The 10,257-nt window shown below is 46.3% G+C and overlaps 14 non-coding genes across 14 annotated transcripts; 13 read left to right on the top strand and 1 right to left on the bottom strand.

The window, feature by feature from the left end:
* Positions 1-306: 306 nt before the first annotated feature.
* On the top strand, positions 307-388 carry trnal-aag (transfer RNA leucine (anticodon AAG)). Its single transcript has one exon. It is a non-coding gene; the product is annotated as a tRNA-Leu (tRNA).
* A 512-nt stretch (positions 389-900) lies between these two features.
* trnal-aag (transfer RNA leucine (anticodon AAG)) lies at positions 901-982 on the top strand. The gene has a single exon. It is a non-coding gene; the product is annotated as a tRNA-Leu (tRNA).
* Positions 983-1,845: 863 nt separating this feature from the next.
* Positions 1,846-1,927, top strand: trnal-aag (transfer RNA leucine (anticodon AAG)). Its single transcript has one exon. It is a non-coding gene; the product is annotated as a tRNA-Leu (tRNA).
* A 512-nt stretch (positions 1,928-2,439) lies between these two features.
* On the top strand, positions 2,440-2,521 carry trnal-aag (transfer RNA leucine (anticodon AAG)). The gene has a single exon. It is a non-coding gene; the product is annotated as a tRNA-Leu (tRNA).
* Positions 2,522-2,733: 212 nt separating this feature from the next.
* Positions 2,734-2,805, bottom strand: trnam-cau (transfer RNA methionine (anticodon CAU)). The gene has a single exon. It is a non-coding gene; the product is annotated as a tRNA-Met (tRNA).
* A 228-nt stretch (positions 2,806-3,033) lies between these two features.
* On the top strand, positions 3,034-3,115 carry trnal-uag (transfer RNA leucine (anticodon UAG)). Its single transcript has one exon. It is a non-coding gene; the product is annotated as a tRNA-Leu (tRNA).
* Positions 3,116-4,342: 1,227 nt separating this feature from the next.
* On the top strand, positions 4,343-4,424 carry trnal-uag (transfer RNA leucine (anticodon UAG)). Its single transcript has one exon. It is a non-coding gene; the product is annotated as a tRNA-Leu (tRNA).
* Positions 4,425-5,292: 868 nt separating this feature from the next.
* Positions 5,293-5,374, top strand: trnal-uag (transfer RNA leucine (anticodon UAG)). Its single transcript has one exon. It is a non-coding gene; the product is annotated as a tRNA-Leu (tRNA).
* Positions 5,375-5,650: 276 nt separating this feature from the next.
* On the top strand, positions 5,651-5,732 carry trnal-aag (transfer RNA leucine (anticodon AAG)). Its single transcript has one exon. It is a non-coding gene; the product is annotated as a tRNA-Leu (tRNA).
* A 275-nt stretch (positions 5,733-6,007) lies between these two features.
* trnal-aag (transfer RNA leucine (anticodon AAG)) lies at positions 6,008-6,089 on the top strand. The gene has a single exon. It is a non-coding gene; the product is annotated as a tRNA-Leu (tRNA).
* A 1,316-nt stretch (positions 6,090-7,405) lies between these two features.
* On the top strand, positions 7,406-7,488 carry trnal-aag (transfer RNA leucine (anticodon AAG)). The gene has a single exon. It is a non-coding gene; the product is annotated as a tRNA-Leu (tRNA).
* A 1,106-nt stretch (positions 7,489-8,594) lies between these two features.
* Positions 8,595-8,676, top strand: trnal-aag (transfer RNA leucine (anticodon AAG)). Its single transcript has one exon. It is a non-coding gene; the product is annotated as a tRNA-Leu (tRNA).
* Positions 8,677-9,185: 509 nt separating this feature from the next.
* On the top strand, positions 9,186-9,267 carry trnal-aag (transfer RNA leucine (anticodon AAG)). Its single transcript has one exon. It is a non-coding gene; the product is annotated as a tRNA-Leu (tRNA).
* Positions 9,268-9,779: 512 nt separating this feature from the next.
* trnal-aag (transfer RNA leucine (anticodon AAG)) lies at positions 9,780-9,861 on the top strand. Its single transcript has one exon. It is a non-coding gene; the product is annotated as a tRNA-Leu (tRNA).
* The last annotated feature ends 396 nt before the right edge of the window (positions 9,862-10,257 follow it).

Here is a 10,257-nt window from a genome sequence, read left to right as displayed (position 1 = left end):
GTTGCAGATAGCAGAGGATGGTTTCGATCCATCGACTTCTGGGTTATGGGCCCAGCACGCTTCCGCTGCGCCACTCTGCTGCTCGAGGATAAGCATTTGTCCTGTACTCTTGTTGCTGAAGACGAACTAGGTCGCCTGTGACACCATGGATCCGAGCAGGCTGTATCTCGTTGTGCACAAAGCGATGCATGACATCACAAACCTAGAAATTGGTGTGGAAGACTCCTTTTTGACCGCCAAGTCTGCACCTGACCGCAACATTTCTTAAATTGCCAACAAATGTCCCTTCCTGATATTTCTGCACAGGGTAGTGTGGCCGAGCGGTCAAAGGCGCTGGATTAAGGCTCCAGTCTCTCAGGAGGCGTGGGTTCAAATCCCACCACTGCCAGTTCAGACTTAGATTTGTGTTTCTCACAAAGTGGAGTTATTTGATTTTCTTTCCACCATAAATTCATCGTACTTATCAAAATACTTGGCTTGGCCACAGCCAATGAGTAGCCAACTCCAAACTTCACATGGTTAACCTTCAAAAGAAACACTTGGAAGAAGTTCAACAACATACCAGACTCGGGGTTTTGCTAATATACAAACAGTTGCAGATAGCAGAGGATGGTTTCGATCCATCGACCTCTGGGTTATGGGCCCAGCACGCTTCCGCTGCGCCACTCTGCTGCTCGAGGACAAGCATTTGACCTGTACTCTTGTCGCGGAAGAAGAACTAGGTCGCCTGTGACACCATGGATCCGAGCAGGCTGCATCTCGTTGTGCACAAAGCGATGCATGACATCACAAACCTAGAAATTGGTGTGGAAGACTCCTGTTTGACCGCCAAGTCTGCACCTCAAACCGCAACATTTCTTAAACTGCCAACAAATGTCCCTTCCTGATATTTCTTCACAGGGTAGTGTGGCCGAGCGGTCAAAGGCGCTGGATTAAGGCTCCAGTCTCTCAGGAGGCGTGGGTTCGAATTCCACCACTGCCAGTTCCTTGTCAATGGAGTTAGTGTCCTAAAATACCCGTGGATGACTTATGAGATAATTTCCAGTTAGTGAGGTAAATACGTATTTAGTCCAAACCAGATTACCACTGGACATTTCTGGTTCTCTTGAAGATAATTTACCTCTGATCCGAGCGGGCTTCATCACCTTTTGGACAAGGCTCGGTTGGACACTTCTCAACTGGATATTTTTTGTGGAAACATATCCTGACAAAACTACTTAAATATGCCAACAAACTCATACGTCTAAACAGCGGTCAGCAGGTAGTGTGGCCGAGCAGTCAAAGGCGCTGGATTAAAGCTCCAGTCTCTCAGGAGGCGTGGGTTCACATCCCACCAGTTCACATTTAGATTTGGGTTTCTCACAAATTGGAAGTTTTTGATTTTCTTTCCACCATAAATTCATCGTACTTATCAAAATACTTGGCTTGGCCACAGCCAATGAGTAGCCAATTCCGAACTTCACTTGGTTAACCTTCAAAAGAAACACTTGGAAGAAGTTCAACAACATACCAGACTCGGGGTTTTGCTAATATACAAAGAGTTGCAGATAGCAGAGGATGGTTTCGATCCATCAACCTCTGGGTTATGGGCCCAGCACGCTTCCGCTGCGCCACTCTGCTGCTCGAGGACAAACATTTGTCCTGTACTCTTGTCGCTGAAGAAGAACTAGGTCGCCTGTGACACCATGGATCCGAGCAGGCTGTATCACGTGCACAAAGCGATGCATGACATCACAAACCTAGAAATTGGTGTGGAAGACTCCTGTTTGACCGCCAAGTCTGCACCTCAGACCGCAACATTTCTTAAATTGCCAACAAATGTCCCTTCCTGATATTTCTGCACAGGGTAGTGTGGCCGAGCGGTCAAAGGCGCTGGATTAAGGCTCCAGTCTCTCAGGAGGCGTGGGTTCAAATCCCACCACTGCCAGTTCAGACTTAGATTTGTGTTTCTCACAAAGTGGAGTTTTTTGATTTTCTTTCCACCATAAATTCATCGTACTTATCAAAATACTTGGCTTGGCCACAGCCAATGAGTAGCCAACTCCAAACTTCACATGGTTAACCTTCAAAAGAAACACTTGGAAGAAGTTCAACAAAATACCAGACTCGGGGTTTTGCTAATATACAAACAGTTGCAGATAGCAGAGGATGGTTTCGATCCATCGACCTCTGGGTTATGGGCCCAGCACTCTTCCGCTGCGCCACTCTGCTGCTCGAGGACAAGCATTTGACCTGTACTCTTGTCGCTGAAGAAGAACTAGGTCGCCTGTGACACCATGGATCCGAGCAGGCTGTATCTCGTTGTGCACAAAGCGATGCATGACATCACAAACCTAGAAATTGGTGTGGAAGACTCCTGTTTGACCGCCAAGTCTGCACCTCAAACCGCAACATTTCTTAAATTGCCAACAAATGTCCCTTCCTGATATTTCTTCACAGGGTAGTGTGGCCGAGCGGTCAAAGGCGCTGTATTAAGGCTCCAGTCTCTCAGGAGGCGTGGGTTCAAATCCCACCACTGCCAGTTCAGACTTGGATTTGTGTTTCTAACAAAGTGGAGTTTTTTGATTTTCTTTCCACCATAAATTCATCGTACTTATCAAAATACTTGGCTTGGCCACAGCCAATGAGTAGCCAACTCCAAACTTCACATGGTTAACCTTCAAAAGAAACACTTGGAAGAAGTTCAACAACATACCAGACTCGGGGTTTTGCTAATATACAAAAAGTTGCAGATAGCAGAGGATGGTTTCGATCCATCGACCTCTGGGTTATGAGCCCAGCACGCATCCGCTGCGCCACTCTGCTGCTCGAGGACAAGCATTTGACCTGTACTCTTGTCGCTGAAGAAGAACTAGGTCGCCTGTGACACCATGGATCCGAGCAGGCTTTATCACGTTGTGCACAAAGCGATGCATGACATCACAAACCTAGAAATTGGTGTGGAAGACTCCTGTTTCACCGCCAAGTCTGCACCTCAAACCGCAACATTTCTTAAATTGCCAACAACTGTCCCTTCCTGATATTTCTTCACAGTGTAGTGTGGCCGAGTGGTCGAAGGCGCTGGATTTAGGCACCAGTCTCTCAGGAGGTGTGGGTTCGAATCCCACCACTGCCAGTTCCTTGTCAATGGAGTTCGTATCCTAAAATACCCGTGGATGACTCATGAGATAATTTCCAGTCAGTGAGGCAAATAAGCATTTAGTCCAAACCAGATTACCACTGGACATTTCTGGTTCTCTTGAAGATAATTTACCTCTGATCCGAGCGGGATTCATCACCTTTTGCACAAGGCTCGGTTGGACACTTCTCAACTGGATATTTTTGTGGAAACATATCCGACAAAACTACTTAAATATTCCAACAAACCCGTACTTCTAAACAACGGTCAGCAGGTAGTGTGGCTGAGCGGTCAAAGGTGCTGGATTAAGGCTTATAGTCTCTCAGGAGGTGTGGGTTCGGAACCCACAACTGCCAGTTCCTTGTCAATGGAGTTCGTGTCCTAAAATACCCGTGGATGACTCATGAGATAATTTCCAGTCAGTGAGGCAAATAAGCATTTAGTCCAAACCAGATTACCACTGGACATTTCTGGTTCTCTTGAAGATAATTTACCTCTGATCCGAGCGGGATTCATCACCTTTTGCACAAGGCTCGGTTGGACACTTCTCAACTGGATATTTTTGTGGAAACATATCCTGACAAAACTACTTAAATACGCCAACAAATTCGTGCGTCTAAACAGCGGTCAGCAGGTAGTGCGGCTGAGCGGTCAAAGGTGCTGGATTAAGGCTCCAGTCTCTCAGGAGGCGTGGGTTCAAATCCCACCACTGACAGTTCAGTCTTATATTTGTGTTTCTCACAAAGTGGAGGTTTTTGATTTTCTTTCCACCATAAATTCATCGTACTTATCAAAATACTTTGCTTGGCCACAGCCAATGAGAAGCCAACTCCAAACTTCACATGGTTAACCTTCAAAAGAAACACTAGGAAGAAGTTCAACAACATACCACACACGGGGTTGTTCTAAAATGCAAACAGTTGCAGATAGCAGAGGATGGTTTCGATCCATCGACCTCTGGGTTATGGGCCCAGCACGCTTCCGCTGCGCCACTCTGCTGCTCGAGGATAAGCATTTGTCCTGTACTCTTGTCGCTGAAGAAGAACTAGGTCACCTGTGACACCATGGATCCGAGCAGGCTGTATCACGTGCACAAAGCGATGCAGGACATCACAAACCTAGAAATTGGTGTGGAAGGCTACTGTTTGACCGCCAAGTCTGCACCTCAAACCGCAACATTTCTTAAATTGCCAACAACTGTCCCTTCCTGACAATTTGTCACAGGGTAGTGTGGCCGAGTGGTCGAAGACGCTGGATTTAGGCTCCAGTCTCTCAGGAGGTGTGGGTTCGAATCCCACCACTGCCAGTTTGATGTCAATGAAGTTAGTGTCCTAAAATACCCGTGGATGACTTATGAGATAATTTTCAGTCAGTGAGGCGAATAAGAATTTAGTCCAAACCTGATTACCACTGGTCATTTCTGGTTCTCTTCAAGATAATTTACCTCTGATCCGAGCGGGATTCATCACCTTTTGCACAAGGCTCGGTTGGACACTTTTCAACTGGATATTTTTGTGGAAACATATCCTGACAAAACTACTTAAATACGCCAACAAATTCATACGTCTAAACAGCGCTCAGCAGGTAGTGCGGCCGAGCGGTCAAAGGTGCTGGATTAAGGCTCCAGTCTCTCAGGAGGCGTGGGTTCAAATCCTACTACTGCCAGTTCAGACTTATATTTGTGTTTCTCACAATGTGGAGGTATTTGATTTTCTTTCCACCATAGATTCATCGTACTTATCAAAATACTTTGCTTGGCCACAGCCAATGAGAAGCCAACTCCAAACTTCACATGGTTAACCTTCAAACGAAACACTAGGAAGAAGTTCAACAACATACCACACACGGGGTTGTGCTAAGATGCAAACAGTTGCAGATAGCAGAGGATGGTTTCGATCCAACGACCTCTGGGTTATGGGCCCAGCACGCTTCCGCTGCGCCACTCTGCTGCTCGAGGATAAGCATTTGTCCTGTACTCTTGTCGCTGAAGAAGAACTAGGTCGCCTGTGACACCATGGATCCGAGCAGGCTGTATCACGTGCACAAAGCGATGCAGGAAATCACAAACCTAGAAATTGGTGTGGAAGGCTACTGTTTGACCGCCAAGTCTGCACCTCAAACCGCAACATTTCTTAAATTGCCAACAACTGTCCCTTCCTGACATTTTGTCACAGGGTAGTGTGGCCGAGTGGTCGAAGGCGCTGGATTTAGGCTCCAGTCTCTCAGGAGGCGTGGGTTCGAATCCCACCACTGCCAGTTTGATGTCAATGAAGTTAGTGTCCTAAAATACCCGTGGATGACTTATGAGATAATTTCCAGTCAGTGAGGCGAATAAGAATTTAGTCCAAACCTGATTACCACTGGTCATTTCTGGTTCTCTTCAAGATAATTTACCTCTGATCCGAGCGGGATTCATCACCTTTTGCACAAGGCTCGGTTGGACACTTCTCAACTGGATATTTTTGTGGAAACATATCCGACAAAACTACTTAAATATTCCAACAAACCGGTACTTCTAAACAACGGTCAGCAGGTAGTGTGGCTGAGTGGTCAAGGGCGCTGGATTAAGGCTCTAGTCTCTCAGGAGGCGTGGGTTCGAATCCCACTACTGCCAGTTCCTTGTCAATGGAGTTTGTGTCCTAAAATACCCGTGGATGACTCATGAGATAATTTCCAGTCAGTGAGGCAAATAAGCATTTAGTCCAAACCAGATTACCACTGGACATTTCTGGTTCTCTTGAAGATAATTTACCTCTGATCCGAGCGGGATTCATCAACTTTTGCACAAGGCTCGGTTGGACACTTCTCAACTGGATATTTTTGTGGAAACATCCTGACAAAACTACTTAAATACGCCAACATATTCATACGTCTAAACAGCGGTCAGCAGGTAGTGCGGCTGAGCGGTCAAAGGTGCTGGATTAAGGCTCCAGTCTCTCAGGAGGCGTGGGTTCAAATCCCACCACTGCCAGTTCAGACTTATATTTGTGTTTCTCACAAAGTGGAGGTTTTTGATTTTCTTTCCACCATAAATTCATCGTACTTATCAAAATACTTGGCTTGGCCACGGCCAATGAGTAGCCAACTCCGAACTTCACATGGTTAACCTTCAAAAGAATCACTTGGAAGAAGTTCAACAACATACCAGAATCAGGGTTTTGCTAATATACAAACAGTTACAGATAGCAGAGGATGTTTTCGATCCATCGACCTCTGGGTTATGGGCCCAGCACACTTCCGCTGCGCCACTCTGCTGCTCAAGGACAAGCATTTGACCTGTACTCTTGTCGCTGAAGAAGAACTAGGTCGCCTGTGACACCATGGATCCGAGCAGGTTGTATCACGACCGCTCGGCCGCACTACCTGCTGACCGCTGTTTAGACGTATGAATTTGTTGGCGTATTTAAGTAGTTTTGTCAGGATATGTTTCCACAAAAATATCCAGTTGAAAAGTGTCCAACCGAGCCTTGTGCAAAAGGTGATGAATCCCGCTCGGATCAGAGGTAAATTATCTTGAAGAGAACCAGAAATGACCAGTGGTAATCTGGTTTGGACTAAACACATATTTACCTCACTGACTGGAAATTATCTCATAAGTCATCCACTGGTATTTTAGGACACTAACTCCATTAACAAGGAACTGGCAGTGGTGGTATTTTGATAAGTACGATGAATTTATGGTGGAAAGAAAATCAAATAACTCCACTTTGTGAGAAACACAAATCTAAGTCTGAACTGGCAGTGGTGGGATTTGAAGGCGTGGGTTCACATCCCACCAGTTCACATTTAGATTTGGGTTTCTCACAAATTGGAAGTTTTTGATTTTCTTTCCACCATAAATTCATCGTACTTATCAAAATACTTGGCTTGGCCACAGCCAATGAGTAGCCAACTCCGAACTTCACATGGTTAACCTTCAAAAGAAACACTTGGAAGAAGTTCAACAACATACCAGACTCGGGGTTTTGCTAATATACAAAGAGTTGCAGATAGCAGAGGATGGTTTCGATCCATCGACCTCTGGGTTATGGGCCCAGCACGCTTCCGCTGCGCCACTCTGCTGCTCAAGGACAAACATTTGTCCTGTACTCTTGTCGCTGAAGAAGAACTAGGTCGCCTGTGACACCATGGATCCGAGCAGGCTGTATCACGTGCACAAAGCGATGCATGACATCACAAACCTAGAAATTGGTGTGGAAGACTCCTGTTTGACCGCCAAGTCTGCACCTCAGACCGCAACATTTCTTAAATTGCCAACAAATGTCCCTTCCTGATATTTCTTCACAGGGTAGTGTGGCCGAGCGGTCAAAAGGCGCTGGATTAAGGCTCCAGTCTCTCAGGAGGCGTGGGTTCAAATCCCACCACTGCCATTTCAGACTTGGATTTGTGTTTCTAACAAAGTGGAGGTTTTTGATTTTCTTTCCACCATAAATTCATCGTACTTATCAAAATACTTGGCTTGGCCACAGCCAATGAGTAGCCAACTCCAAACTTCACATGGTTAACCTTCAAAAGAAACACTTGGAAGAAGTTCAACAACATACCAGACTCGGGGTTTTGCTAATATACAAAGAGTTGCAGATAGCAGAGGATGGTTTCGATCCATCGACCTCTGGGTTATGGGCCCAGCACGCTTCCGCTGCCCCACTCTGCTGCTCGAGGACAAATATTTGTCCTGTACTCTTGTCGCTGAAGAAGAACTAGGTCGCCTGTGACACCATGGATCCGAGCAGGCTGTATCACGTTGTGCACAAAGCGATGCATGACATCACAAACCTCGAAATTGGTGTGGAAGACTCCTGTTTGACCGCCAAGTCTGCACCTCAGACCGCAACATTTCTTAAATTGCCAACAAATGCCCCTTCCTGATATTTCTTCACAGGGTAGTGTGGCAGAGCGGTCAAAGGAGCTGGATTAAGGCTCCAGTCTCTCAGGAGGCGTGGGTTCAAATCTCACCACTGCCAGTTCAGACTTGGATTTGTGTTTCTAACAAAGTGGAGGTTTTTGATTTTCTTTCCACCATAAATTCATCGTACTTATCAAAATACTTGGCTTGGCCACAGCCAATGAGTAGCCAACTCCAAACTTCACATGGTTAACCTTCAAAAGAAACACTTGGAAGAAGTTCAACAACATACCAGACTCGGGGTTTTGCTAATATACAAACAGTTGCAGATAGCAGAGGATGGTTTCGATCCATCGACTTCTGGGTTATGGGCCCAGCACGCTTCCGCTGCGCCACTCTGCTGCTCGAGGATAAGCATTTGTCCTGTACTCTTGTTGCTGAAGAAGAACTAGGTCGCCTGTGACACCATGGATCCGAGCAGGCTGTATCTCGTTGTGCACAAAGCGATGCATGACATCACAAACCTAGAAATTGGTGTGGAAGACTCCTGTTTGACCGCCAAGTCTGCACCTCAGACCGCAACATTTCTTAAATTGCCAACAAATGTCCCTTCCTGATACTTCTTCACAGGGTAGTGTGGCCGAGCGGTCAAAGGCGCTGGATTAAGGCTCCAGTCTCTCAGGAGGCGTGGGTTCAAATCCCACCACTGCCAGTTCAGACTTGGATTTGTGTTTCTAACAAAGTGGAGGTTTTTGATTTTCTTTCCACCATAAATTCATCGTACTTATCAAAATACTTGGCTTGGCCACAGCCAATGAGTAGCCAACTCCAAACTTCACATGGTTAACCTTCAAAAGAAACACTTGGAAGAAGTTCAACAACATACCAGACTCGGGGTTTTGCTAATATACAAACAGTTGCAGATAGCAGAGGATGGTTTCGATCCATCGACTTCTGGGTTATGGGCCCAGCACGCTTCCGCTGCGCCACTCTGCTGCTCGAGGATAAGCATTTGTCCTGTACTCTTGTTGCTGAAGAAGAACTAGGTCGCCTGTGACACCATGGATCCGAGCAGGCTGTATCTCGTGCACAAAGCGATGCATGACATCACAAACCTAGAAATTGGTGTGGAAGACTCCTTTTTGACCGCCAAGTCTGCACCTCAGACCGCAACATTTCTTAAATTGCCAACAAATGTCCCTTCCTGATATTTCTGCACAGGGTAGTGTGGCCGAGCGGTCAAAGGCGCTGGATTAAGGCTACAGTCTCTCAGGAGGCGTGGGTTCAAATCCCACCACTGCCAGTTCAGACTTAGATTTGTGTTTCTCACAAAGTGGAGTTTTTTGATTTTCTTTCCACCATAAATTCATCGTACTTATCAAAATACTTGGCTTGGCCACAGCCAAAGAGTAGCCAACTCCAAACTTCACATGGTTAATCTTCAAAAGAAACACTTGGAAGAAGTTCAACAACATACCAGACTCGGGGTTTTGCTAATATACAAACAGTTGCAGATAGCAGAGGATGGTTTCAATCCATCGACCTCTGGGTTATGGGCCCAGCACGCTTCCGCTGCGCCACTCTGCTGCTCGAGGACAAGCATTTGACCTGTACTCTTGTCGCTGAAGAAGAACTAGGTCGCCTGTGACACCATGGATCCGAGCAGGCTGTATCTCGTTGTGCACAAAGCGATGCATGACATCACAAACCTAGAAATTGGTGTGGAAGACTCCTGTTTGACCGCCAAGTCTGCACCTCAGACCGCAACATTTCTTAAATTGCCAACAAATGTCCCTTCCTGATATTTCTTCACAGGGTAGTGTGGCCGAGCGGTCAAAGGCGCTGTATTAAGGCTCCAGTCTCTCAGGAGGCGTGGGTTCAAATCCCACCACTGCCAGTTCAGACTTGGATTTGTGTTTCTAACAAAGTGGAGGTTTTTGATTTTCTTTCCACCATAAATTCATCGTACTTATCAAAATACTTGGCTTGGCCACAGCCAATGAGTAGCCAACTCCAAACTTCACATGGTTAACCTTCAAAAGAAACACTTGGAAGAAGTTCAACAACATACCAGACTCGGGGTTTTGCTAATATACAAACAGTTGCAGATAGCAGAGGATGGTTTCGATCCATCGACTTCTGGGTTATGGGCCCAGCACGCTTCCGCTGCGCCACTCTGCTGCTCGAGGATAAGCATTTGTCCTGTACTCTTGTTGCTGAAGACGAACTAGGTCGCCTGTGACACCATGGATCCGAGCAGGCTGTATCACGTTGTGCACAAAGCGATGCATGA

Source organism: Festucalex cinctus, chromosome 2, assembly GCF_051991245.1.
Source record: "Festucalex cinctus isolate MCC-2025b chromosome 2, RoL_Fcin_1.0, whole genome shotgun sequence".
Taxonomy (NCBI): Eukaryota; Metazoa; Chordata; class Actinopteri; order Syngnathiformes; family Syngnathidae; genus Festucalex; species Festucalex cinctus.
Note: the sequence above shows the minus strand (reverse complement) of the source record. Positions and strands in the feature narration are given on the sequence as shown.